The sequence below is a fragment of the Tupaia chinensis genome, unplaced genomic scaffold (genome assembly GCF_000334495.1).
Source record: "Tupaia chinensis unplaced genomic scaffold, TupChi_1.0 Scaffold145659_1, whole genome shotgun sequence".
NCBI classification, from domain to species: domain Eukaryota; kingdom Metazoa; phylum Chordata; class Mammalia; order Scandentia; family Tupaiidae; genus Tupaia; species Tupaia belangeri.
Genome location: NW_006205516.1, coordinates 2054595 through 2081040, shown reverse-complemented (window position 1 = coordinate 2081040; position 26446 = coordinate 2054595). Strand labels below are relative to the sequence as shown.

General features: G+C 38.4%; 1 pseudogene; it reads left to right on the top strand.

Annotated features, from left to right (window-relative positions):
* Positions 1–26446, top strand: part of LOC102476894 (mediator of RNA polymerase II transcription subunit 7-like) — a 109350-nt pseudogene that overhangs the window by 10877 nt on the left and 72027 nt on the right.

The window sequence follows — 26446 nt, the reverse complement described above, 5'->3', positions numbered from 1 at the left end:
CCATTCTGTTTTTTATACATTAGATTAAATGAAAGCATACAACCTATGCCAAGGTGGGATACAAATTATTGCTTTCCCTAGGATTTTACCTACTTGGTATATAGATAACATTTAACAATACCTCTTGATAACAATTTACTAACAGAAAAAGCAAATCAAAATGTAATGGTCAGCCCAGCAGATGGTGCAGATGTTAAGGCTGCTGAATTCCACAGGGCCGACTGTGTGGTTCGAGTCCTGGATCTGGCAGCTTCAAAACTTGCTGGGGGCGTTTGTGTGCATGCCCAAAATCCTAGGAAGAGAATGGAGGAAAAAAAGAATGTGGTGTGACCATCCTTCCCAGGGGGTGTTTTCCCACTTTCCCTCTCTTTGTGTCTGTCTCTGTCTCCTGCTAGTGTACGCATACTATAGCAAGAAGAGAGAGAGACAGAGACAGAGATAGAGAGACAGAGAAAGTAACGGCCTACAATTTAACATTTTTTTTTATTAAGCAGATTTTCTCCCAAGTACATCAAAACATCTCAATCATATCACAACATGGGCTGGGATGGTAGGTGATAAAAACAGAGACTTTGGCCCAGCCTGATGGGAAAGTGGGTAGTAAACTGAACTGCAGTGCTGGAAACTGTATGGATGACTGTAAGTTCAGACCCTAGAGTAAACCTGAAAACATGCCAGGCATACACATATACATAAGATCCTGAAGAACTGAAGGGCCACTGAAAGGGTATAGTAGCAGGATGGGACCCTGTCAGGGGAACTTCTATCTCTCTCTCTTCCTTTTTTTTTTTTTTTTGAGAGAGATTTTTGCTATATGATGCATGCGCTTGCAGAGAGACAAACATAAGTGAGAAACCACCTCCTTCCCAGGGGGGATGGTCATGCCACAATCCCTTCTCCTCTGTTCTCTTCTTGGGATTTTGGGCACACACACACACACGTGCACCCTGCATAAGTTTCAAGCCTCCAGGTGTGGGACTCAAATGGTAGTTAACCATGCGGGAGTCCAACACCTTAACCACTACACCACCTGCTTGTCCCTCTCTCTTTTATTTTTTAATATCTGTCACTTTTTTTAAAGAGAAAAAATTTTATTATAGGATGCCTGCACTTGCCGGAGAGACAGAGGGACATAAAGCAAGAAATTACTCCCCAGGAAGGACGGCCACACTGCAATCCCTTCTCCATTCTCCTCTCAGGATATTGGATATGAACACACATGCACCAAGTGTGAGTTTCAAGCCAGCAGGTCCAGGACTCAAACCACAGTTAGTCATGTGGGAGTCCAGTGATATAACCTTTATACCATCTGCTGGTCACAATAACAACTTTTTTTTATTGTCAGTGGGTACATGCATTTGCCAGGAAGAGAGTGAGCAGGTGAGCAAGCACCTTCCCAATGAGGCATGGTTATGCCACAATCCCTTCTCTATTTCTCCATCCTGTTGAGATTTTAGGCATGCATGTACATGGCACCTGATGTGTTTCCCAAGCCACCAGGGCCGGGATTCAAACTACAGAAAGCCATATAGGAAGTGCCTTTCTACACAGAGCACTTAGTCATTGCATTGTGGGGTAGGTACACTCTCTCTCTCTCTCTCTCTCTCTCATGCAAGCATATATGTTCTCCATTATAAACAAAATAAATTTTAAAATACCTTTAAAAATTAGTAGAAAAATGGAATTAAAGTACAAGTTTATTTTGGTGCAAAAATATTTTGCAATCCATTGCTGGTTCTCTCATAATACCCATTTTCCATAAACTTTTGCAGACTCTCATAGTCAACCAACAAATATGTATTTAGCAACTACTATGAACAAGGCATTGCTCTAGTCATTGAATGTTAACAATAACACCAAAAAAAAAAAAAATAGCTGTGTTTGTGTCATTTCCTCTGGGATCTGGATCAACATAGTTGGAAGAACTGCCATCATTTCCAAAATATTTGGGTTTGTGGTCATTTCTATTATAAGGTCATATTTATCTTACTATATTCCAAACATGGCATATAAGAGCTGGAAAGACCTTAAGAAATCACTGACCTATCCTATCCCATTTCACAAAGTTGAAGTGGCGAGAGGTTTAAAATACAATTTGTAACTATTAAAGCCTGGGCTAGAACTCTGGATTCCTGAATTCTGATTCAGCACTCACTCTACCAATGAAAGTCACATCAATAAAACCATGGCTCTCCCCAATACATACACTTGTCTCGATCTCTTTTGATCGGTTTTTCAATAATATGTCCTGCATTTTTCTCTAAAATAAATAGCAAACTGTCTATGACCCATGGCACTTGGCCCCAATTTAAAACATAGAGTTTAGCGACTGCAAACATCTCCCATCAATGCCTTCGTTATTGAGAGGTGGGGGTGGGGGCAGCTGGCAAAGCTCGCCTAGCTCTGGGCACTTAGCTAAAACACAATTCCAGGAACATGGGGGATGGTTTATCTCCATTGTCTGGCCGCTAGGGAGGAGAATGTGTCGTCTTAAAATTTCTACTCAGAATTTTAATTAAATTGTGGCCTGTGGCAAAAAAGAAAGATATTAAAATCAAATGCTAGTGTCTCTTTGTTTATTTTATGGGCTCTCTTCTCTGACTAGTTCTTGCTGAAATAATTAAATGTCTTTTCAGCAAATGGACTGTTCGGGCTGTTTAGCTTAATGTTTCTTATAACCTGGCAAGCATGTGCTTTATAAGTTCATTGATTTCTGCTCTTCCTCACCCTCACCCCACCACGTACACACATTTTCTCTTTCCCCACACAGGCTAGCCTGAAGGTTGGTTTCTGTGGATCATACTGGCAAGAATAAACCTGAAGGCCAGACTAGTGGAAATTGTCTGAGGCCGAGCACGTTGCAGCTGACATTAATGGGTCACAGGCACTTGTAGATTGAAATTGATGAAGGTAGGGAGTATTCAGTGTAGTTAATGAGGCCTCTTGGTCTGAAACTTATGCCTGAAATCTCATCTTTATTGATACATTATATTGAATGAAGGGAAAATAACTTCTTAAAAAATACATAATACATAATTCACATGGGGGACAGATAGAAGAATTTGTCTGGGGGTTATAGGAGGGATCCTGCTCTTCTATCTAGTATACTACCATTCTGGACCTTTTTGGTGATAAAAGCCAAAGTCCAAAGGTATATTCTGAAATGGGGGAAGAAGGAGGAAACAGTCAAAGGAGTCTAACTACCTGCATAATAAAGTAGAAAAGAAGTCTTTCTAGGGATAAAGAGATTGTTCTGGTCCAATAGTATTTTTTCTTCCTCTGAACAGAGCCTCAGAAATAGGAGAGAGGGGACCAGCAGTTAGCGTAATGGCTATGTCGCAGGACTCCCATGTAGTCTACTGCAATTCGAGTCCCGGACCCGGTGGCTTAAAACTCACTCTGAGCACGTGTGCATGAGTGCCCAAGATCCTGAGAGGAGAATGGAGGAGAAGGGATTGTGGTGTGGCCATTCCCCCTGGGAGGTGATTTCTCGCTTTCTGTCTCTCTGTCTCTCTCTGTCTGTCTGGCAAGCACATGCGCCCTATAGCAAAAACCTCTCCCCCAAAAAAGAAAAAAGAAATAGGAGCGAGAAAGGTGATACAAGAAGAGGATAGCAATGGTAGAAACTAACTCTGTAATTCTAATAGCTAACTTCTAATGTATGCTTACTATGTTCTCCAGGCACTGGGTTAAGTGCCTTTCCCTAGTGTTTCATGTAATCTTCTCAACAGTGTTATGAAATAGAAACCATTAGTCTCTTCATTTTGCAGATCTGGAAATTTCAGTGTAGTGAAATTGAATGGCTTACTGAAGGTCTCATAGCTACTTAGTAGCAGAGTTGGCATTCATACTTGTCATCTCCCATCTTCCTCTAAATGAAAGGGGACAATAGTGTGAACATTTAGAATCTGGGCCTTTGGGGCCAGCTGGCAACATGGTAGTTAAGGCGGCTAGATCCCACATAGCCAAATGCACGGTTCAAGTCCTGGAGCCAGTATCTTAGAAAACATGCCTGACGTGTGTGTGTGTGTGTGTGTGTGTGTGTGTGTGTGTGTGTGTATGTGCATGCCCAAAATCCTAGGAAGAAAATGGGAAAGAAGCAATGGCCGTGTGCACATCTCCCTGGGGAGAGGGGTGTGTTCTCATTTCCCTTCTAAAACAAAAAATAACAATAACAAAAAACTGGGTCAACGAGCTCTTGGGCTTACTTCACCTAAATATAATAATGATTGTGATGGTTCGTTTTGGGTGTCAATGTGACTGCACTAAGGAACATCTAGAAACTTGATAAAGCATTATTCTAGATATTTCCAGAATAATGGTGTTTCCAGAAGAGATTAGCATGTGACTCTGACCAAGAAGCATATGGAAAAATGTTCAACATACCTTATCATAAGGGAGATACAAACCAAAATCACAATGAGATACCATCTAATCCCAGTCAGAATTGCTAAAATTACAAAAATAAAGAATGATAAGTGTTGGTGAGGCTACAGTGAAAAGGGGTCTCTCCTGCATTGTTGATGGGAATGTAAATTAGTGCAGCCACTATGGAGAACAATATGGAGTTTCCTCAAAAACCTACAGATGGAACTACAATATGATCCAGCAATTCCATTCCTGGGTATCTACCCAAAGGATAGAAATACATTCAGTTGGAAAAACACTTGCATATCTATATTTATTACAGCATTATTCACAATTGTTAAGACATGGAATCAACTCGAATGTCCAAGGAAAGATCAATGGATTGAAAACGTGTAGCACATATACACTATGAACTACTACTCAGCCATTAAAAAAAAAAAAAAAAAACAATGAGACTCTGGCATTCGATAGAAAGTGGACAAATATGGAATATTTAATGCTAAGTGAAGCAAGTCAGACTTTGAAACACAGGCATTGTATGTCCCCACTTAATATGTACCAAAGGTCGGGGAACCAGCAGTTAGCTTAATGGCTATGTTGCTGGACTCTCACGTAATTGGTTCGAGTCCCAGACCCAGTGGCTTAAACTCACGCCGGGCGCATGTGCGTGCGGGCCCAAGATCCCAACAGGGGAATGGAGGAGAAGGGATTGCGGCGTGACCATCCCCCCTGGGGGGTGATTTCTCACTTTCTGTCTCTATGTCTCTGTCTGGCTGGCGAGCACACACACCCTATAGCAAAAATCTCTCAAAAAAAAAAATATGTACCGAATGTCCACACTCTATGGCAGAAACTGAAAGATTGGATCATATAAAGGCAAGGAGCACAACTGTGGATACTGGAGACAGTGTGGGAGGAGGGTGGGTAATGGGGGTGAAAGAGGAAAAGGAATCAAGGGCAAAAAAAAAAAAGCAAAACATTTAACAAATTAAAAAATGGAAAATTATCTGTTGATGATAATGTGTATGGTAATATCTTTGATTGGACATACAGTGCATTCATGCTGGGAAAACTCATTTTGTGTGCTATAAAGATGAACAGTAATTAAATGTTAAAAAAAGAAAAGAAAAGAAAAGAAAAAGAGGAAGAAGAAGAAGAAGGAATTAAAACCCTGTGAGTCTGAGTTAGCTAGGTGGAGATTTACCTTCTCCACCTAGATTGTGAGCTGGCCCAATCTAATCGGCAAGGGTCTCTTCAGAGAGAGAGAGAGAGAGATTTCTGATGCCTCAGACATCAGAACTCAAGACTCACCTGCCTTTGGATTCTAGGACTCATGCCAACAGCCCCCAAGTTCTCAGATTTTTGGCCTTGGACCGAGTTACATCATCAGCATCCCTGTCTCCAAGGCATATAGACTTGGAGCGAGCAATGCTGCCAGCATCCCAGGATATCCAGCTGGTAGATGCCCTATAGTGAAACTCCTCAGCCTCCACAGTCACAGGAGCTGATTACCCCAATAGATCACCTTGCACATCTGTGCATAACCTATTGGTTCTACCTCACTAGAGAACCCTGACTAATACAATGATGATGCTGGTAATAGGTTGGAAGGTGCTGAATGTTCATTATGTGCCAGGCACTGTGCTAAGTACTTTACACAAGTCAGTTCATTTACTCCTAATAACATTTGGGGGGAAATAGTTTTATTTACTCTATTTTACAAATGAAAAACTGGAGTCTTCAAAGTTAAGCAACTTGCACAAATTACATAGCTAGCAAATGGAAAAACTGGAATAAGAGCAGCCCCCTGACAACATGGTGGGATACCAGAACCTAAGAAGAGAACAAGTTATCAGTGAGATATATCCTGTAACAAAATGTTAGAATCTGTGAGAACCCTGATATTGGTATCAAATTGTTTCATATTCAAGCCAGCCCTGTGGCCTAGTGGTTAAGGAAGTTGGATCCCACATGGCTGACCACAAAGTTCAAATCTTGGGTCCAAACGCTTGAAAAACATGTCAGGTACATGTGCATGTGTGCCTCCAAATTTCAACAGAATAGAAAAATGGAGGAGAAAGGATTGCAGTGACCTAGCTCCACTGGGGAGTACATTCTACCTCTCCATCTCTCTCTGACTCTCTTGCTCTTTCTGGCAAATTTTTTAAATTACTCCATATTCTATACTGCAAGTTATTCTGAAAAACTAAACCTTGAGACATTTATGCCTCATGCAATGAGGACATAATAGAGAGGAAAAAAAAAAAACACTTGCTGAATAAATTAATGGGGCTGGCACTATAGTCTAGTGGTTAAGGGAGTCCAGATCCCACATGGCTAACTCCAGTTTGAATCCTGGTGGCTTGAAAAAGCATGCCAGGCCTGTGTGTATGCCTCAAATCCTCACAGGATGGAGAAATAGAGAGGGGATTGTGGTGTAATCACACCTCATTGGCAAGTGCTTGCTCTCTCTCTCTCTCTCTCTCTCTCTCTCTCTCTTTTTCTGGCAAGTGCATTTGCCCTCTGGCAAAGAAAGGAAAGAAGAGAAAAGAAGGAAAGGAAAGGAAAGGAAAGGAAAGGAAAGGAAAGGAAAGGAAAGGAAAGGAAAAAGAATGGAAGGAGGGAGGGCAGGAGGAAGGGAAGAAGGGAGGAAGGGAGGGAGAAATGAAGGAAGCCGATCTGATTGGTAGTTTTAAGTTTTTTCATTCTGTGGCCCATCCTTTTATATGAGGATTGAATGCAACAAAGTTTTGAGTAGTAAAAGGTGTCCACCAGGCATCCAGGAAAGGATAAAAAGTAAAGAATGCCAAGAGGAAGGTAGATGGAACTACAAGGGAATCATCATGTACTGAGCACCCATACCAGATCCTTTTATACACTATAACTCATGTAATTCTCACAACAGCTTCAGGACGCAGGCATTATTATCTCTAGTTTTTTTGTTTGTTTTAATTTATTTAATTACATTTGTTATTATTATTTTTTAATTTGACTAGAGACAGAAAGAGAGAGAAAGGGAAAGTGAGAAAGAAAGCCACCAGATCTGGGACTCAAACTGCAGTCAGCCATGTGGGAATACAGCACTTTTAACCACCATGCCACCTGCCAGCCATTATCTCTAGTTTTTAAATAAGAAAATTGAGTCTCAGAAATGAAATAACTTACCCAAATATTCACATAGAGGAAGCAGTGGAGGCTTCCAGGTTGCTGAACATGTGGGGGTACTGGGAGAGTACAATGTCCAGAGAGGGCATGAAACTCCATAACCTCCTCCCAAACCTTGGCTTATCTAGAACAGTACTTCATAGAGCTCATGAAAAAATTAAAGTATGAATTTACTTTGCTGCCAAAATTGAAATTCACTCATAGAATTAAAAGTAAGCACTTTCCACGAACTTTTTGATGACTTCATTCTATCTCCCCCATCTAGCTGTTCATGCATACCCTTTGTAACATACTTTAAAATAAACTGGCAAAGATGAGTTTTAAAAAAATTAATTAGTGGAGCTAGGTTTCTAACTCTGTTCTGACTCTGAGTCTGAGCTTGCTAGAACACTTATTTTTTCAAATAGAGACTTGAAAACAGAGAACATTTTAATTGTGTGAGGAAATGAAAATATTTCAGGCTTAGGGGGAAAAAAGTATATGGCAAAGAATTTGTGGAAAGGCCCAAACCAAGAAAAACAAGACTTTCGGAAGCTGGAAGACAGGCCTTCACTGACTGAGATAATCTTTTAGGGAAGCGGTGTAGCCTGGACTCAATTCTATTACCCATATGTCCTCACTTGAAAGTTGAAGCAAATTAATCTGGAGCTAAAGAATGATAGCTGTATTCACAAAGACAGACCAAAGCAAGCAATGCAGGATTGTAGGCAATAAAAATAACAGTGTCCCCCAAGATCTCTGCTCAGACCTCTCCCTAGTTTTTGAATGGCAGAAGGGAATGGCAGGACTTTCTACCAGCCTGTAATATCTACCCCTTACCTATCTTTACTTTATTCCTGATAATCTGATCTTATAGATACAACTACCAACCACTCATGTTTTTGGAGCCTCACAGTTTTCAGTCATCTTTTCAGAATAGCAAAAGGTTACATAAGTAAAATCTAGGCTTAGGAAGTAAACAATGTCCACTGCATCTCAAACACCTGCTTCACTTGTGTTTTTCCAGGTCCTCCAAGAGACACAAACCAAGACCAGAATAAGCACGGAAAGATATCAGGGGACAAGCCTGTCTGAAATAAAAAAGGGAGGGAGCTATAATAGAAGTTTGACCCTGAGTGAGAGGGAGAGGAGCTTGATTGGAAGCACCCTAGACTACCAGGCAGACAAAAGTTTCTGCAAATCCTTGAGGCATAGTTGGCCAACAAAGGAGTCCATATGTCTCCCAGTAGTGAGAGGCTTTATTATCCCCATGGTACTCAGTCTCAGGAGGGCTCAGCCTATGGGAAGTACTAGATCACAGCAGCTGAGGTCCTCAGTCAATTACATTCTCTCTATGTTAGGAGGTCTTCCAGGCACATTCTTGCATGACCCTTTACCACCTCTCTCATTTCTACTTTTACTTTTTCAAATCTTGGCTCAAGCATCCTTTGTGTGTGTGTGTGTGGGGGGTGTTGCTATAGGGTGCATGCAACCACTTGGTGGAGAGAGAGAGAGAGACATGGAAATTACTCCCCCTACAGGGGAAATGACCAAGCCACAATCCCTTTTCCTCCATTCCCCACTCGAGATTTTGGGCATGCTCACACATGCACCCAACATGTTCTACTAGGTCTCGGACTCCAACTGCATAGTAAGCCATGTGAGATCCAGTCACCTTAACCTCCACACTACCTGATGGCCCAAGTATCATTTTCTAAGAGAAATCATTCCTGAATCCAACGTTCTACCCTCAGTCAAAGTAAATTTATTTTAATATGCCCTCATAAAAACATGTTCCTTTCCTTCAGAGAACTTGTCTTGTTTTGTACTTATATATTCATTACTGTGAATATTAGATTAATGACTATCTCCTTTATCAAAATTAAACTCTATGAAAGCAGGGACCATGACTGTTTTGTTTATTGCTTTATCCTCAGTTCCTACTATGGTGGCTAATATAGTAGGTGCTCAATGAATATGTGTTGAATGAATGGGTGTGAATGAATAACTATCAATGAGTTAAATAATCAATTATACTCTAAACCTATTGAAAACTATATAAGACTCAGGGCTAGGATAAGAGAGACATAGCCTTAAGAAGTGGGAACAAATGCTTGGGTTCTAGGTCAAATGGTGACAGAAGATTCTCAAGCTGACATGACTAGCACTTGCTAGGTCAAACTGACTAGAATTCATGCCAGAGAAACTAAGGTGAAAAAGAATGAATGTGCTTGGGGAGAGGGATAGATCACAAATATAAACCAAATGATCATCTCCTTACTAAACCAAGCAGGCTGGTCAAGGAAACATGGGATTGGGACCGTAGTGGACACAAAGGGAGCCAGAGAAGCAAAAACCATAGAAGGCTGGAACCCAGTCCCATGCAATATCCCAGAGGAGTTCTCTTGAGAAGTGAGGTTGATCTTGGCTTGTGTTTAGCTCAGGTCTTCATTCGTAGCCCCTGCTAATCTTAAAGGGATAACATCCTCCAACAATGAATGCTTAGATTATTTGGTGGTAATTATTGCCTAACAACATCTAGTGACTGTCCTCCAGTCCTCCAGGATCACCTAAAATTTCACCTTTCTGGGCCTCAGCTTTCTCCTCTCAAAAAGGGAGATAAAGGACCAGCAGATACCAGAATGGTTATTTTGCTGTGGTTCAAGTCACAGACCTAGTGGCTTAAAACTCATGCCAGGCACATGTGTGTGCTTGTCCAAACTCCTAAGAGGAAAATGGAGGACAAGGGATTTGAGGTGTGGCCATCGCCTCCGCCCAACGAGGGGGGGGTGTGTGATTTCTTGCTTTCTGTCTCTCCCACAAGCACACATGCCCTATAGCAAAAATATATTCTAAATTTTAAAAGTTAAAGAAAATTTTTTCTTTTTTTTTTTGGAGAGGTTTTTGCTATAGGGCATGTGCACTCGCCAGAAAGACAGAGAGAGACAGAGAGATAGAAAGCGAGAAATCACCCCCCCAGGGGAGATGGCCATGCTGCAATCCCTTCTCCTCCACTTCTCCTCTCGAGATCTTGGGCACGCACGCACACACGCCCGATGTGAGTTTAAGCCACCAGGTCCAGGACTCAAACCGTTGTCGACTGCATGGGAGTCCAGCAACATAGCCATTACGCTAACTGCTGGTCCCGAAAGTTTAAAAACTTTTTAAAAGCGGGGTGAGGATAAAATTTCAATCCATAGCTGAGATCAGCAGATAGCATAATGGTTATATCACTGAACTCCCACATAGTCAACCGCAGCTCAAGTCCCGGACCTAGCAGCTTAAAACTCAAGCCGGGCACGTGTGCATGAGTGCCCAAAATCCCAAGAGGAGAATGGAGAAGAAGGAGTTACAGCATGGCCACCCCCCTTGGGGATTGATTTCTTATTTCCTGTCTCTCTGGCGAGTACATACACCCTGCAGCAAAAATTTCTTTCTAAAAAGAATTTTTAAACTCTTAGGATGAGAGAAAATAATATGAGATTATTTATAATAATACATAATGGGGTCTAATTTTGTTTCCTGCAAATTTTCAGTATTTTTATTAAAAAATATAAGAGAGAGAATGAAAATTAAACAAAAATTCCTGAGATTCTATTCATGAAAAAAAATGGCTTTGGACACAATATACACAAAAATTTTACACAATACAAGACGTTTTGGAAAAATCTTGTTAAAATTGACAAGCCCTGATATAGTTGACTTGATATTGGCCCACAGGTCAGATTAGTCCAGGTTGTATTGGTGAGCTTTGAGGATACTAGGGAAAACCACCCTTGATCAAGATACCATGCATCTGTGCATCTTCACAGATTTTTTTTTTTTTAATCAAGTGGTACTTTGGAAGCCCATTGCTAGAATTATAGTCTTCTCCATCGTTAGGGCAAAAATGTAGCTTTAGTCCACAGCCAATTGTAATAGGGGTTAAAGCTAATTTCACCCTAAGCCTAGGGTATAAACTCATGCATATTTGTTAGAAAGTCAGGCTGCATCATTAGTCAGCCAAAGCTGTTGAAAATCACATACACACTTCATCTGTTCCAATTTCTGATTGTAGTTAAGTGGTTATGTGGTCCTTAAAGTCCAGAGTCTTTTTCTATTCTTGTCTCTTTTACTGACTCACTGAGTGAGGGAACTAACTCACTTAACCTTTCTGTCTCTGTCACCATCTGTAACAGCTGGGCTACAAATACTTAACTGTGTACAAAGCCATTTTTACTTCATTAGTGTCACTCAGCACATAACACACCACCTCCTCAGTAAAAATAATACTGTCTTTGTTAAAACTTTGTTAAAACACATTAACTCCAAGGATGGACTTTGACTGAATTTGACAATTACTTCTTGTAGTCTAGCATGGTGGGAACATAAGCCAGAATAAAATTCAGTCCCCATCCTAAAAACGGTGATTCTGTAACACTGGTCCATAGACTTGGACTAGTCTATGACAATCTTTTCACAAATGCATGAAAAATTTAAAGAAAAAACAAGAAGATATTAAAAATAATGTTGTATGACTCAAAATTTATATTCAGTTTAAAAGACATGTTTATCACAAGTTTATCTGAATATTTCTTTTCCAGTTTTCCCCCTTAGCACTGAAATGTTCTTTATTTTATTGTGGCAATTGTCTCTTTTTATCATCTTCACTTAAGCAAAACAAAAAAAATGGCAACTCTAGGTCAATTTATTTTTTTCTTTTAAATTTGTTGGTTTGTTAACTCGAAATGCATGGGAACCACTAAACCACTTACCAGCTACTTAATGGAATATGATTAATCCAGTTTGCAGTTTGGTCAAGAAGATTGCTTACATTTGTTACATAGAAGTTTCTGTTCTAGGAAATATTTGACATTTGTTACATAGAAGTTTCTGTTCTAGGAAATATTTGTATTTATAATTACAAGTTCTGAAAAAGAAAAACAGATTTTAAGCTTAAGCTACTGCTAAGAGAAAGACAGAGAGAGACAGAGAGATAGAAAGCGAGAAATCACCCCCCCAGGGGAGATGGCCATGCTGCAATCCCTTCTCCTCCAATTCTCCTCTCGAGATCTTGGGCACGCACGCACACACGCCCGATGTGAGTTTAAGCCACCAGGTCCAGGACTCAAACCGTTGTCGACTGCATGGGAGTCCAGCAACATAGCCATTACGCTAACTGCTGGTCCCGAAAGTTTAAAAACTTTTTAAAAGCGGGGTGAGGATAAAATTTCAATCCATAGCTGAGATCAGCAGATAGCATAATGGTTATATCACTGAACTCCCACATAGTCAACCGCAGCTCAAGTCCCGGACCTAGCAGCTTAAAACTCAAGCCGGGCACGTGTGCATGAGTGCCCAAAATCCCAAGAGGAGAATGGAGAAGAAGGAGTTACAGCATGGCCACCCCCCTTGGGGATTGATTTCTTATTTCCTGTCTCTCTGGCGAGTACATACACCCTGCAGCAAAAATTTCTTTCTAAAAAGAATTTTTAAACTCTTAGGATGAGAGAAAATAATATGAGATTATTTATAATAATACATAATGGGGTCTAATGTGGTTTCCTGCAAATTTTCAGTATTTTTATTAAAAAATATAAGAGAGAGAATGAAAATTAAACAAAAATTCCTGAGATTCTATTCATGAAAAAAAATGGCTTTGGACACAATATACACAAAATCTTTACACAATACAAGACGTTTTGGAAAAATCTTGTTAAAATTGACAAGCCCTGATATAGTTGACTTGATATTGGCCCACAGGTCAGATTAGTCCAGGTTGTATTAGTGAGCTTTGAGGATACTAGGGAAAACCACCCTTGATCAAGATACCATGCATCTGTGCATCTTCACAGATTTTTTTTTTTTTAATCAAGTGGTACTTTGGAAGCCCATTGCTAGAATTATAGTCTTCTCCATCGTTAGGGCAAAAATGTAGCTTTAGTCCACAGCCAATTGTAATAGGGGTTAAAGCTAATTTCACCCTAAGCCTAGGGTATAAACTCATGCATATTTGTTAGAAAGTCAGGCTGCATCATTAGTCAGCCAAAGCTGTTGAAAATCACATACACACTTCATCTGTTCCAATTTCTGATTGTAGTTAAGTGGTTATGTGGTCCTTAAAGTCCAGAGTCTTTTTCTATTCTTGTCTCTTTTACTGACTCACTGAGTGAGGGAACTAACTCACTTAACCTTTCTGTCTCTTTCACCATCTGTAACAGCTGGGCTACAAATACTTAACTGTGTACAAAGCCATTTTTACTTCATTAGTGTCACTCAGCACATAACACACCACCTCCTCAGTAAAAATAATACTGTCTTTGTTAAAACTTTGTTAAAACACATTAACTCCAAGGATGGACTTTGACTGAATTTGACAATTACTTCTTGTAGTCTAGCATGGTGGGAACATAAGCCAGAATAAAATTCAGTCCCCATCCTAAAAACGGTGATTCTGTAACACTGGTCCATAGACTTGGACTAGTCTATGACAATCTTTTCACAAATGCATGAAAAATTTAAAGAAAAAACAAGAAGATATTAAAAATAATGTTGCATGACTCAAAATTTATATTCAGTTTAAAAGACTTGTTTATCACAAGTTTATCTGAATATTTCTTTTCCAGTTTTCCCCCTTAGCACTGAAATGTTCTTTATTTTATTGTGGCAATTGTCTCTTTTTATCATCTTCACTTAAGCAAAACAAAAAAAATGGCAACTCTAGGTCAATTTATTTTTTTCTTTTAAATTTGTTGGTTTGTTAACTCGAAATGCATGGGAACCACTAAACCACTTACCAGCTACTTAATGGAATATGATTAATCCAGTTTGCAGTTTGGTCAAGAAGATTGCTTACATTTGTTACATAGAAGTTTCTGTTCTAGGAAATATTTGTATTTATAATTACAAGTTCTGAAAAAGAAAAACAGATTTTAAGCTTAAGCTACTGCTAAGAACAAAATAAAACAACAAATGAAGCCAATAGCAACCAAATGTGCCTGGCATATAGAAGACCCTCAATAATATTTGTTGAATAAGTTAATAAATTACCAAGTAAAACAAATATATATTCAAGCAATATTTGGCCAGCAGCTGTTTTTAAAAAGAAAAAGCCTGATGAGCAAAAGGAGACTTTTCACTCTTGGTCAGAATAGCATGGGAAGTGACTTCTTTTTTATTAGAAATAACTCCTGAATATTATGTACTCGGCCTAGGAAAGCCCTGTAGCTCACTCTTCTCTTTTGTCAAGAGGAAATAAAAGTGCTTTTAAAAAGCTGAAAACATTTAGAAAATGATTTAGGCTCACAGAAGTTGGGGACAGAGACTAGAAATTGCCCAACCCATTTCCTTCCATTTAGAATAGGAAACAGGCTCAGAGAAGCTCACTCAAATTACCCATGCTCTGGGGTTTAGAGCATGAGAACATAACCAAGATACTGCTGTCATCTAGCTGCAGTATACCCTAGTCTCAGGGAGAAATACCTAGACATTGTCTTAAAGGTCTCCCGAATATTAAAACTACAAACTTAAAAGTTTTTTTTTTCATTTGCCAGAGGGCAAGTGCACTTGCTAGAGAGACAGAAACAGAGAGAGAACAAGAGCAAGAAAGCACCCCCCCCCCATAGGAAGTAGTCATACTGCAACCCCTTCTCCTCCATTTTCCTCTCCTTTCAGGATTTCAGGTATATATGGACACACACCCAGAGTGTTTCTCAAGCCACCAGGTTCAGGACTCAAATCACATGGTCAGCCATGGGGGATCCATCTGCCTTAACCACCATGCCACAGACTGGGCTCTCTAAGTTTAGAATACTTCCAAAAGTCAGGGAAAAAAAAGAGAAACATATGAAATAGTCCTCACTTCATTTAGGAAAGGCACCAACCAAGCCAGGCCTATCCGGATATGGATATTGTATTTCAGCTGTGAAATACTGGTTATATGCCACACAGTTTTCAATTTTGCTTTTTAAAATTATAATCTTATAGTTTTTTATCCTCTTTTTTCTTTTTCTTTTTCATTTTTTTCTTCTTCTTTCCTCTTCTTAATTGTTTTCCTTTTTCTTTACTTTTATTCATTTTCTGATCAACTTCCATGCAATAAGTGTCTAGACAGGTCCAAGTGAACAGTTTCCAATCATCTGAATATGGTTAGGGTCAGAATATTCCTCTTTTCACCTTGAATCTGATGCACAAACATTGAAAATAGAATAGAAGAAAGATTACAGATCACCTCCTTCTGCTCGCTTCTGAACGCCCAGATTGAACTTTAAGAATTAGGAGGAAAAGTGTCATCCATCAGATGACTAGAAATCACCTCAGGATCACAAGAAATACGGGAAAGCAAGAAAATACCTCTCCTCCAAGGGAAAAGAATAACACCTCTTCATTCTCAGACAGTACAATGAAACTCATGGAAATGTCTGATAAGGATTTTAGAATATTCATAATGACAAAGCTAACATAAATGAAAAAGAAGAGCAACGATGAACTGCAGAAGAGGCAGGAGACAGGAGCTGATGAGTTCCAGGAGGTGAGGAAATTTTTGCAAGATCTAAAAGAGGAACTACATACTCTAAAAAAAAAATCAAATGGACCTGTTAGAGATGAAGGCTATAATACAGAAAGTCAAAATCTCCCTTGAAAGTATTAAAAGCAGACTAGTTCATACAGAAAATAGAATCTTGGGTGTAGAAGAGAAAGTTGCTGGCCCAGAAAAATCCACCATGAAGACTGAGAAAATGGCCCCCAAAAATGAGAATAATATAAGAGAAATACTCTACCATCAAATGTCCAAACATCCGGATAATTGTAAACCCAGAAGGTGAAGAGACTCATAAGGCCATTGATAATCTATTCCATGAAATCCTGCAAGAAAACTTCCCAAACCTAGAGAGGCACTCAAAGATCCAGTTCCAAGAAATAAAAAGGACCCCAAATAGAATCAACCCAAGGAGATCTTCTCCAAGACACATTATAGCCAGATTGACCAAAACCACAGACAAGGACAAGATACTAAGACTGGCAAGAGAGAAAATAGCAAGTTACCTACAAAGGATATCATATCAGGCTAAGAGCAGATCTCTCATCAGAAACAATGAGAGCAAGGAAAGAATGGGAAAATATATTCAAAGTGTTAAGGGAAAAGCAATTTCAACCGAGAATACTGTACCCGGCAAGATTATCCTTCATATGGGAAGAAAAGACAAGAACATTCTCAGATAAACAAAATCTGAAAGAATTTACCAGCACCAGACCAGATCTCCAAGAAGTTCTCAAGGGAGTGCTATACCAGGAAAATTAAATATAGACACATGAAAATAAGAGTTCAAAAACTAAGAAAATGGCCAACTTAATCATAGAGACACATCTGGAGTTGAATATTATATCCCAGAATTTAATAGGGAAGATTGGACCACAAAAGAAGATAGATTAAGTACATGAGACTGAACTGGTGAAATAGCATTTTATGACTTTTGACTGAAACATTGCTGATTTTCTTCTAGGCTTTGTTTTGAGAATTTTTTGTCCTGCATTGATCTGCTGTTAGGTTCATATACCTATTATTTGAACAGAATCCTAACCTGTTTCCTGGATTTAAGCTTTAAGTAAAGTTCCTTAGTATTTCTTTGACTTAATAAAGCTAAAACTGCTTTTCTTGAAATTAAAAATATATTTAAAAATACCTTTTTAATGACCATAGTAAGCTTTATAGGTGTTACCTTATTGTGTATTCATTCTACTCAGAATTTCACATCTAAAGTCAGACATGTATTCACTGATATGTACATACCAGCTAAACTTGCTATTGAAAGTACTTAGATTACTTAGGAAATTTTGTGATTCAATAAAATGTGTGTATGTGTGGGAAAGGAATGGAAAACAACTGTAGACACCTAAGATAGTGTGAGAGGAGGGTGAGAAATGGCAGAGGGTAAGAAATAGGGGAGATATATATGTATATATATATATACACACACACACAGACACACATGTATATACATGACACTAGAAATAGAAAATTAATGATGATAACATATATGATTAAACCACTATGCAGTGTATTTTGGATGGGGAATCACATTTTTTTATGCTTTGACAATGCTTAGGGAATGAATATAAATTAATTCATTTAAAATGATTCAGAAGAAAATTACAGTGCACTTGTAACTAGATTCTAGTTTTTTCCATAGTTTTAGTTTAAGGTATTTTGTGAATCAATAAAATGTGGAAAAAAATGTAAAATAATAACAATTATAATAAAATTATTTTTTAAGAAACCACAACAACAAAAACATGTAACAGAAATAAAAATTTTAAAAATAAAGACCATCCTATAAAAAAAAGAAATATATGACACATTCCAATTAAAATTCACAGAGGAGGGGGAGAATTCTGAGGGTAGTGGTTTGCAGAAGAGCAAAGGTTCAGAGACAGGAAGGAGTGTGACGTATTTGGAGAATGTTGAGAGGCAGGGAGTAGTAAATGACTCATGATTATATCTGCTATCTTCAGGATTTCAGGATTTTTCCTTTTATATCAATATCATTTGTCATACAAAATTAACTAAGAACTCTTATTGTTGACCAGTTATTAAGACATGGAGCTGGCCTTGCTCCACCAAAGCTCATGTTAAAAATAATAACATTGGCCCAGCCACAGTGGCACAAGTGGTAGGGTGCTGCTGTATGAGACTGGGATCACATAGGAGGCCTGAATTAAGTTCCCAAATCTACCTAAAACAAAATTAAACTAAACTAAACCAAAACACACAAACACAAAAGACCTAGATTTGGTTCCCATATCAGCCTAACAAAACAAAACAAAATACACACACACAAAGTAGCATACTCCTATAATCTTAGCTAACTGGGAAGTTGAGGTAGAATATCACAACAGTGAGATTCTGTCAAAAATACCTCTCTCTCTCTCTCTCTCTCTCTCTCTCTCTCTCTCTCTCTTCTCTCACTCTCTCATTTAAAAAATGAGGAAGATTTATATATACCGAAATGATATGTCTCCAGGATCTATTGTTAGGAGAAAAGCAAGAATAAAACAATGTTTATAGCATGCCACCTTTCAAGTAGCCTCCCTAAAAGGAAACATACACTTTACATACACATATTTGCCTATATATTTTCAAAAAAGAAATAAAGGAAGGATAATAAGTAACTATAAAAATGGTTATCTATAGGGAGTATAAACAAGGTGGAGGGGACAGGGATAGCTTTGAGACTTCAGTTTTTCTTTTTTTAGAATTATTCTATTTAATTTTATTCATTGTCATTATTTTATTTTTTATTTTATTGAAGTTAATCAGAGACAGAGAGAGAGAGAGAGAGAAGGAAAATGAGAAAGCAAGCTGCTAGGGCTGGGACTTGAACTATGGTCAGCCATGGAGAAGTCCAGTTCCTTAACCACCACACCACCTGCCAGACCAGAGACTTCTTTAAATATACCTTGTTATATAGCTTAACTTTGGAACAAAATTCATCTAAAAGAAAAAAATCCTAAATATAGAAGAAACTGACACAAAAATACTTAACTTTATATTAAATTGGTGATAAATCCACATAGAGAAGAAAATTATTTCAACTCGGTTTTAAAACACAGAATTTTAACTATACATTCCTAATTGGACACATTCTTAAGACACAGAGAACCAAAATTCTAAACTGCATCCGGTAGTTTTATTGTTAACGATCATATTGTTACTTTTACTTTGGAGATATTATAAATAACTACATCAAAACTATTAAAATCAAGACGTTCAAAATAAGAGAGATACAAACATAAATTCAAAGAGATTAGTTAAAAATCCTGTAATCTTACATTTGAATTGAAAATTTCACTATAAAACTCTTTTTTAAATAAATAAGAAGGTAATTTATATAGCTTAACTTTGGAACAAAATTCATCTAAAAGAAAAAAATCCTAAATATAGAAGAAACTGACACAAAAATACTTAACTTTATATTAAATTGGTGATAAATCCACATAGAGAAGAAAATTATTTCAACTCGGTTTTAAAACACAGAATTTTAACTATACATTCCTAATTGGACACATTCTTAAGACACAGAGAACCAAAATTCTAAACTGCATCCGGTAGTTTTATTGTTAACGATCATATTGTTACTTTTACTTTGGAGTTATTATAAATAACTACATCAAAACTATTAAAATCAAGACGTTCAAAATAAGAGAGATACAAACATAAATTCAAAGAGATTAGTTAAAAATCCTGTAATCTTACATTTGAATTGAAAATTTCACTATAAAACTCTTTTTTAAATAAATAAGAAGGTAATTACTGGCTCTGACTCTTAAAAAGACCTGGAAGCTGTTATCACCCAATAGCAATGAGCACCCCTTGCACACAAATTGTAATCTCTGAACACCATTCCCTAGTAAATATGGTCAGAATTTCTTGGAGAAATGGCTGACTCCAGGTCTGAGGCAGGAATTACAGTAGATAAGCCTGGAATGTTGTCTTGTGCTAGAAAGCAAGGAAGCTATTAGCAAGTACTATGGACATGTCAAAAGGCCTTAGGAGCTGACCTGAAAGAGCACTCTTGGCCTAATATAGGAAATTTAGGGTATCAACGTAAAAAATCAATATGATTATGGAAACATATCAAATATACGCAAAATCCATTCATTCCAAATGAATTAATACAAATGCATTTGTCACCATTGGAGCTTACCAGTACACCAAACAATCCTGACAATTAAATAAAAGGTAAAAACAAAAACAACAGAAAACAAGCAGTTGTCCTGTCTTTTCTGTACGAACTGTATCCTACATAAATTGCATTTGAGGAGAGCCACATAGTTGCTGATCTTCTTTATAGCTGAATTCCAACTAATAATTGCAGAAGAAATGACAGCATAGGAAAATCATCTATCTCCAATCCCTAATGAAATAATGGGACCAGGAAATGATCATCAGTGGATGCTAAAATCATTAGGTTAAAGGTTGATGGGACACTTTATAATGCAGGAACCAGGCTGACACCACCTGAACCTTACTGATCCATCTTAATATTATAAAAAGTGAGACACCCAGATACTACAGGCCTTGTGATATGATGCAATAAGGCATAAACAACACCATGCATGAGGGATTTTTGCCTTAAAAAGTGAGCCTGAATCTAATCAAATCTCTAGAGAGAGGAAAAAAAAAAAGATGATTGTGAAGAGAGTCTTATTTGTATTTGATTAAAGAATAAAAGAACAAAACAATTCCCACAGCTAGGGCAACTTGATTGCCCCCAGATCCATTCTTGTTGACTGGAACAAATCTTGTTTATTCATTAAGGAGAAATTAAGGAGCCTGTTTTCCATAATTGAGATGATGCTTGAGGTCAAGCTAGCTGTTGACCCTGTTATAACACATAACATATAACCATATTCAATTATTGCTTGCTTCCCTTAGCCCCTGTGCCTAAGTTCCTAACTGGTTATTTTTCCTGCTACCTTGGTTGCTCTAAAACAGGGGTTTGTTTTGCTCTTACCAGACTAGAGTCCTGATCCCAGGATGGCTGCTGGGCCACTACTCCCTGTCACTGATCACCTACTTGCACCCTCATACCTTGCCCATTCCCAGCCAGCCTATTTTAATTTTTTGTCATCTTATTGGGTGTTTCTTGACCTGAAATCCTGACCTACGCTGTTAAGATTTGGATTAAATAGCAGACCAGGCACTATTAATTCATAATATCTCGAGGCAGGTTGATGACATTGTTCTCGTTTTGAAATGGGACAAAAACAGCACATAAAACATTTATTTCTGACCCAAGATCACATCTGGGGCAACAGCTCCACATGAATCCTCCATCTATATCCCTTAAATGAGAACTAGTAGACTCAGCCCACAATTCCACTTCAAGTTATCTGGCAAATGAGCCCATTCTTTCCGAGCCTTGAATCCCTCTCCTTCCTCTTCTGTGACCGCTGTGCTTTAGCAGCCATCTGTTCTTTCTCCAGTCCACTCTACTCATGCTCTGATGGGAATGCTTTTTCCTCTCCCTTCCTTTAACAGCTTCAGCAACCACGTCTCCAGAGACAGCTTTGACCCCATACATATACCCTTCTATTTTTTAATGCTTTTAAGAAATAAAGTGAAACATATAAGGAAAACTACACAGATGTATGACATAATAAATTCATATAAAGAAACACTCATTTTTTAGTGCCAGAAGGTATGTGCCTGCCAGAAAAAGAGGAAAAAATAAAAGAGAATGTACCCTCCAATCGGGTCTGATCAAGCTGCAATCCCTCTTCCTCCATTTCTCCACCCCATCAGGATTCTGGGCATGTGTCCAGTGTGGGTTGGATTTCAGCTGTGGCCGCCCATGTGGGATCCTACTCCCTCTTCATAGTGCTTAACTGCTGCGCTTTAAAGTGGCCCCAAAGCAACACTCTTGTAACCATTATAAGATCAAGAAATAAGATCTTTGTCAGTCACTCCAGAAACCCTTTCTATGTATACTGCCCAGATCACAAGACTGTTCTCCTTTGCCCATACATAATAATCTGCCAGACTTTTATAGTGATAAATTCCTTGCTTTCATAAAAAGAACTTTTATCAGGCAAGGCAGGTGACATAGTGGTTAAGGCAGCTGGATCCCACATGGCCAACTGTGTGGCTCAAGTCCAGGACCCAGCAGCCTGAAAACCACACTGGGTATGTGAGCATGCATGCCCTAAATCCCAAGAGGAGAGAAGGGGAGACAGGACTGTGGCATGGTCATCCCCCACCTGAGAGTGTTTTCTTAATTTCTCTCTCTCTCTCTCTCTCTCTCTCTCTCCCTCGCTCTCGCTCTCACTCTCGCTCTCTCGCTCTCTCCCCAGGGAGCACCTGTGCTCTGTGGCAAATTTTTAAAAAAACTTTTATCATCTAAATGGGCATACCAAAACACTATATTTTAGTATTTTTAAAATTGTTGATTCTTTTATTTTCTCTGAGAGAGAAAGAGGGAGAAAGCAAAAGAGAACTCCCACAGGGTGCTAACAACTACAGCCCACCCCCAGCCTCACCCAGTCAGGATCCTGGGGCATACTCTGCATGTACAGGAAGTCCTCCGGACATGAACCCGGGACGTTTTCATGTGGGTCCAGCACTGCAGAGTATTGCGTAACTGCTGTGCCACCATCTGGCCCCTATTTATTTCAGTCTTGCCCATTTTTAAAACTAGGTGTTTCTAGGGAACCAGCAGTTAGCGTAATGGCTATGTCGCTGGACTCCCATGTAGTCGACCGCGGTTCGTGTCCCAGACCCGGTGGCTTAAAACTCACGCCGGGCGCGTGTGCGTGCGTGCCCAAGATCCCGAGAGGAGAATGGAGGAGAAGGGATTGCGGCGTGACCATCCCCCCTGGGGGGTGATTTCTCGCTTTCTGTCTCTATGTCTCTCTCTGTCTGTCTGGCGAGCACACGCACCCTACAGTGAAAATCTCTCCCCCCCCAAAAAAAAAAAAAAAAATTAGGTGTTTCTTTTACATCTCTTTTAATCCCTAGGTTCTCTACACATTTTTCTCTTGTCCTTATAATTTATCTGTTGAAAAACTGAGGCTACTTGACTAATAGAAGTTCCCCAGCCAGGGTTTTGCTGATCAGTATGCCAACCAATTGATATGTTACTGAACTTAAGTTTGCCTTCCCCTATTCTCACCCATCTTAAGACAGGCTTGCCTGCTGCTATGGGGGCTCTGTGGGAGATCTCACTCCACTCTCCAACATGACTGACTAAAAGAAGCCGGTTCCCCTGCTGCCGGCTGCTGCCAGCCAGGACTCCCTCTGACTGTCTGAGTGGCTAACCGGAGCCCATTCCCGGGCGCCGGTGTCCATCTCATTCTCTCCTTTTCTCTAATGAGTGGTGCATTTTGACTCCTGAGAGATGAAAAGGTAGAAACTGAAGTACTCAGCATGTTGTTATCTCCTGGGCTTCAGAGAATCTCATTCTTTGAATTTGCTGACTAATTACCAGTGGCATTTTTGGGAAATTAAGTAATATAAAAAGTCTCAGCTGTTTTCTGAAATATGAGCCAGGTTGGTTAGGATACTTGAAATATGAGCCAGGTTGTTTAGGATACTGAAGATTTTTTTTTTTTGTATTTTAAAGATACTTTCTGTCTCTTTAAATTTACATTATAAAGCTTAAAAGAAAAATCATAAATGCAACAATATTTCAGTCATGCTCTGGGTTAAACTGGGCTTTTGTGGACCTACCTCAAACCCTAATCAAATATAGTACTGTTTCTATGGGAAACCAAACACTGAATTCCAAACATGGGACTTATAAAATGTAAGAATTAGACCCATTTTTAGGTTTTAGGATTTTCCATGTGCACAACAATAACATTTAGGATTCCAGTTTAGGCAAGTGAACCTTAAATTATCTTTTCAAGGTCTTTTCCTAAAGAGGGCTTACATGTTCTTAGCCCTAAGCATCTCCTCAAGTGGCATAAAACATAATTTGTCCATATTCAAATATTAAAAAATGATTCTTTCTGTGGCATAAAAGAAATCCAAGATAATTGTTGCTTTAGGCGGCCAACTGTTCAAAATCTGACCACCATGAAGAAAGTTATAATACCCATCAACCCTCTAAAAACTCTAAAAGACAATAGAGTTTTTAGGGAAAAAAAAAAAACACCTCCCCAGAGGAAACAACCCCTCCCCACAAAACCTTCTAAATTTCCAAGCAATATATGGAATTATTTAGAACTTACAAGTGAATCAGTGGCAGCTGGGAAATTTTTAGATTTTGAAATGTGATAGTCTCCATTGGCTCACATCCAGTTAAGTCTCTGTTCCACTTTAAAAGCATCACATCAAAGATAGAGGCAAATGTAATAATAACAACAAAAAAGATTCATTTTGTTCTGGAGCCCATGGTAATGATTCCTTAGTTTCTTAGACCTATTACAAATTAAACTGGGTTCAAAAACACCAAACTCATTTTTAAAGCCTTTCAAATAAGCTAAATAAGGATTTTCAGCCAAGTCTCATTCATATTCAGATTTCTAGGACACTCTGATTTGATAATATGTGTTCTATACAATGCAGTAATGGTTAAATCAGGGGTCTACAGAAGCTTGAGCTTCATGTAACAAAGGGGCAATTTAAAGCAGCACAGCCTTTGAGTACTATAGCAACAGCACCTGCTATCCTATTTTAATAAGACCCAGGAGATATTCTGGAGATTTCTATTTTACTAAATTTTCACTTCAAGTTCTAGCTCTGTTTAATATTCTTGTAATGTGAGAAGGGAGCAAGAGAATTTCGCAAAGCTAGGAAGATTCGAAATTTCCTATGAAAATACCAGACAGTCCAGGAGAAAATGCCTGGCAATACACATGTGTCATGCTGTCTCTAGCTAAATGTGTTTTAAAACAAATAATATGAAAGTGTGGATACTTAAGAGACTATTTAATAAGTATACTTAACAATTTAAGATTTCTAATATATAAAATCTCATCTATATATTAAAAGAAAAACATTCAGTAACTTAAATAAAATATAAATTTCATGACCAACCGATGTTTACTATCAAAATATAAAGAAGTCTTCAAAGCTAGAACTTTTGAATCTAGTAACAATATAGACGAGTTGAACAAAAAATTAATTTTTTTAAATGAATATTTATATAATCTTGCACAAAAAGTCTTTAAATATACATTTATTTCAAGCATATACAGGACATTTATAAACATTGACCCTGTAGTAGGAATTAAAGCAAGTCTCAGAACACACCAAAGAATCAATATCCTGGGGCTGGCAAGTGGCGTGATAGACTGCCACGTGGCTGACCACAGTTCAAGTCTCAGACCTGGCAGCCTGCTTTCTCACTTTCTTTCTCTCTCTCTCTCTCACTCTGTCCCTCTCTGGTCAAGTTAAAATAAATAAATACATAAATAAAATAAGTAGAGTTCAATAAAATAATTCTTTTTAAAAAATATTCAAAATATCAAAAGTATATTTTGAAAATGAACATTTCTAATTCATTCATTGCCCCCTCCCCCCCAAAAAAAACATAATGAAAATTAGTCAATGCACAAAACTGAAAGTGAAAACACCCAAACCTGAAGAATATAGCCAAAGTTATAACTACAAATAAATTTATTCTCAGATACTTATCTGAGAAAGATTTAAAAATTAGTAAACATAATGTCTGACTCAGGAAGATAAAAAATAAAGGATGTAGCAAAGATTGCAGAAGTTAAAATAGTTTTTATGAACACATAGTTAAGAGGTATAACGAAACCAAAAGTTTATTCTCTAGATACACTAATAAACTTTAGGAAGACACTTGGCCTTTTTTTTTGAGAGAGAGAGAGAGAGTTTTGCCTTAAGGACATTTCATGATATCTGTCAAGGCTGTGGAAAGTAGTATAAAGCTCACTAGACAAAAGTTTAGAGTTTGGGAACTTCCCAAGACAGAAGTCCTAAGAATTTCTATGGGGTCCAGCAGTTAACATAATGGCTATGTCACTGGACTCCCATGTAGTCAACCGCGGTTGGAGTCCCGGGTCCAGTGGCTTATACTCATGCTGGGCACATGTGTGTGCATGCCCAAGATCCCGAGAGGACAATGGAGGAGAAGGGATTGCGGTGTGGCCATCCCCCCTGGAGGGTGATTCCCCGCTTTCTGTATCTTGGTCTCTCTCTGTCTTTCCAGCGAGCGCACATGCCCTATAGCAAAAACCTCTAAAAAAAATAATTTCTATGATGTTCAATAAAACAGAGGAAAAGATGGAGAAAACAGATGAAAAAATGAATAATTTCACCAGAAAATTGAAACATACACATACACTCCCACATTTAAATGACCATTCTAAAATTTAAAAATATAGTATCTGAAATTAAAAAATACAATTGTAGGGAAGAAAAAAATCATCATTATATTCAAACTATATGATTTAGAAACTAATAAAAAGAAACTAATTAGAGATA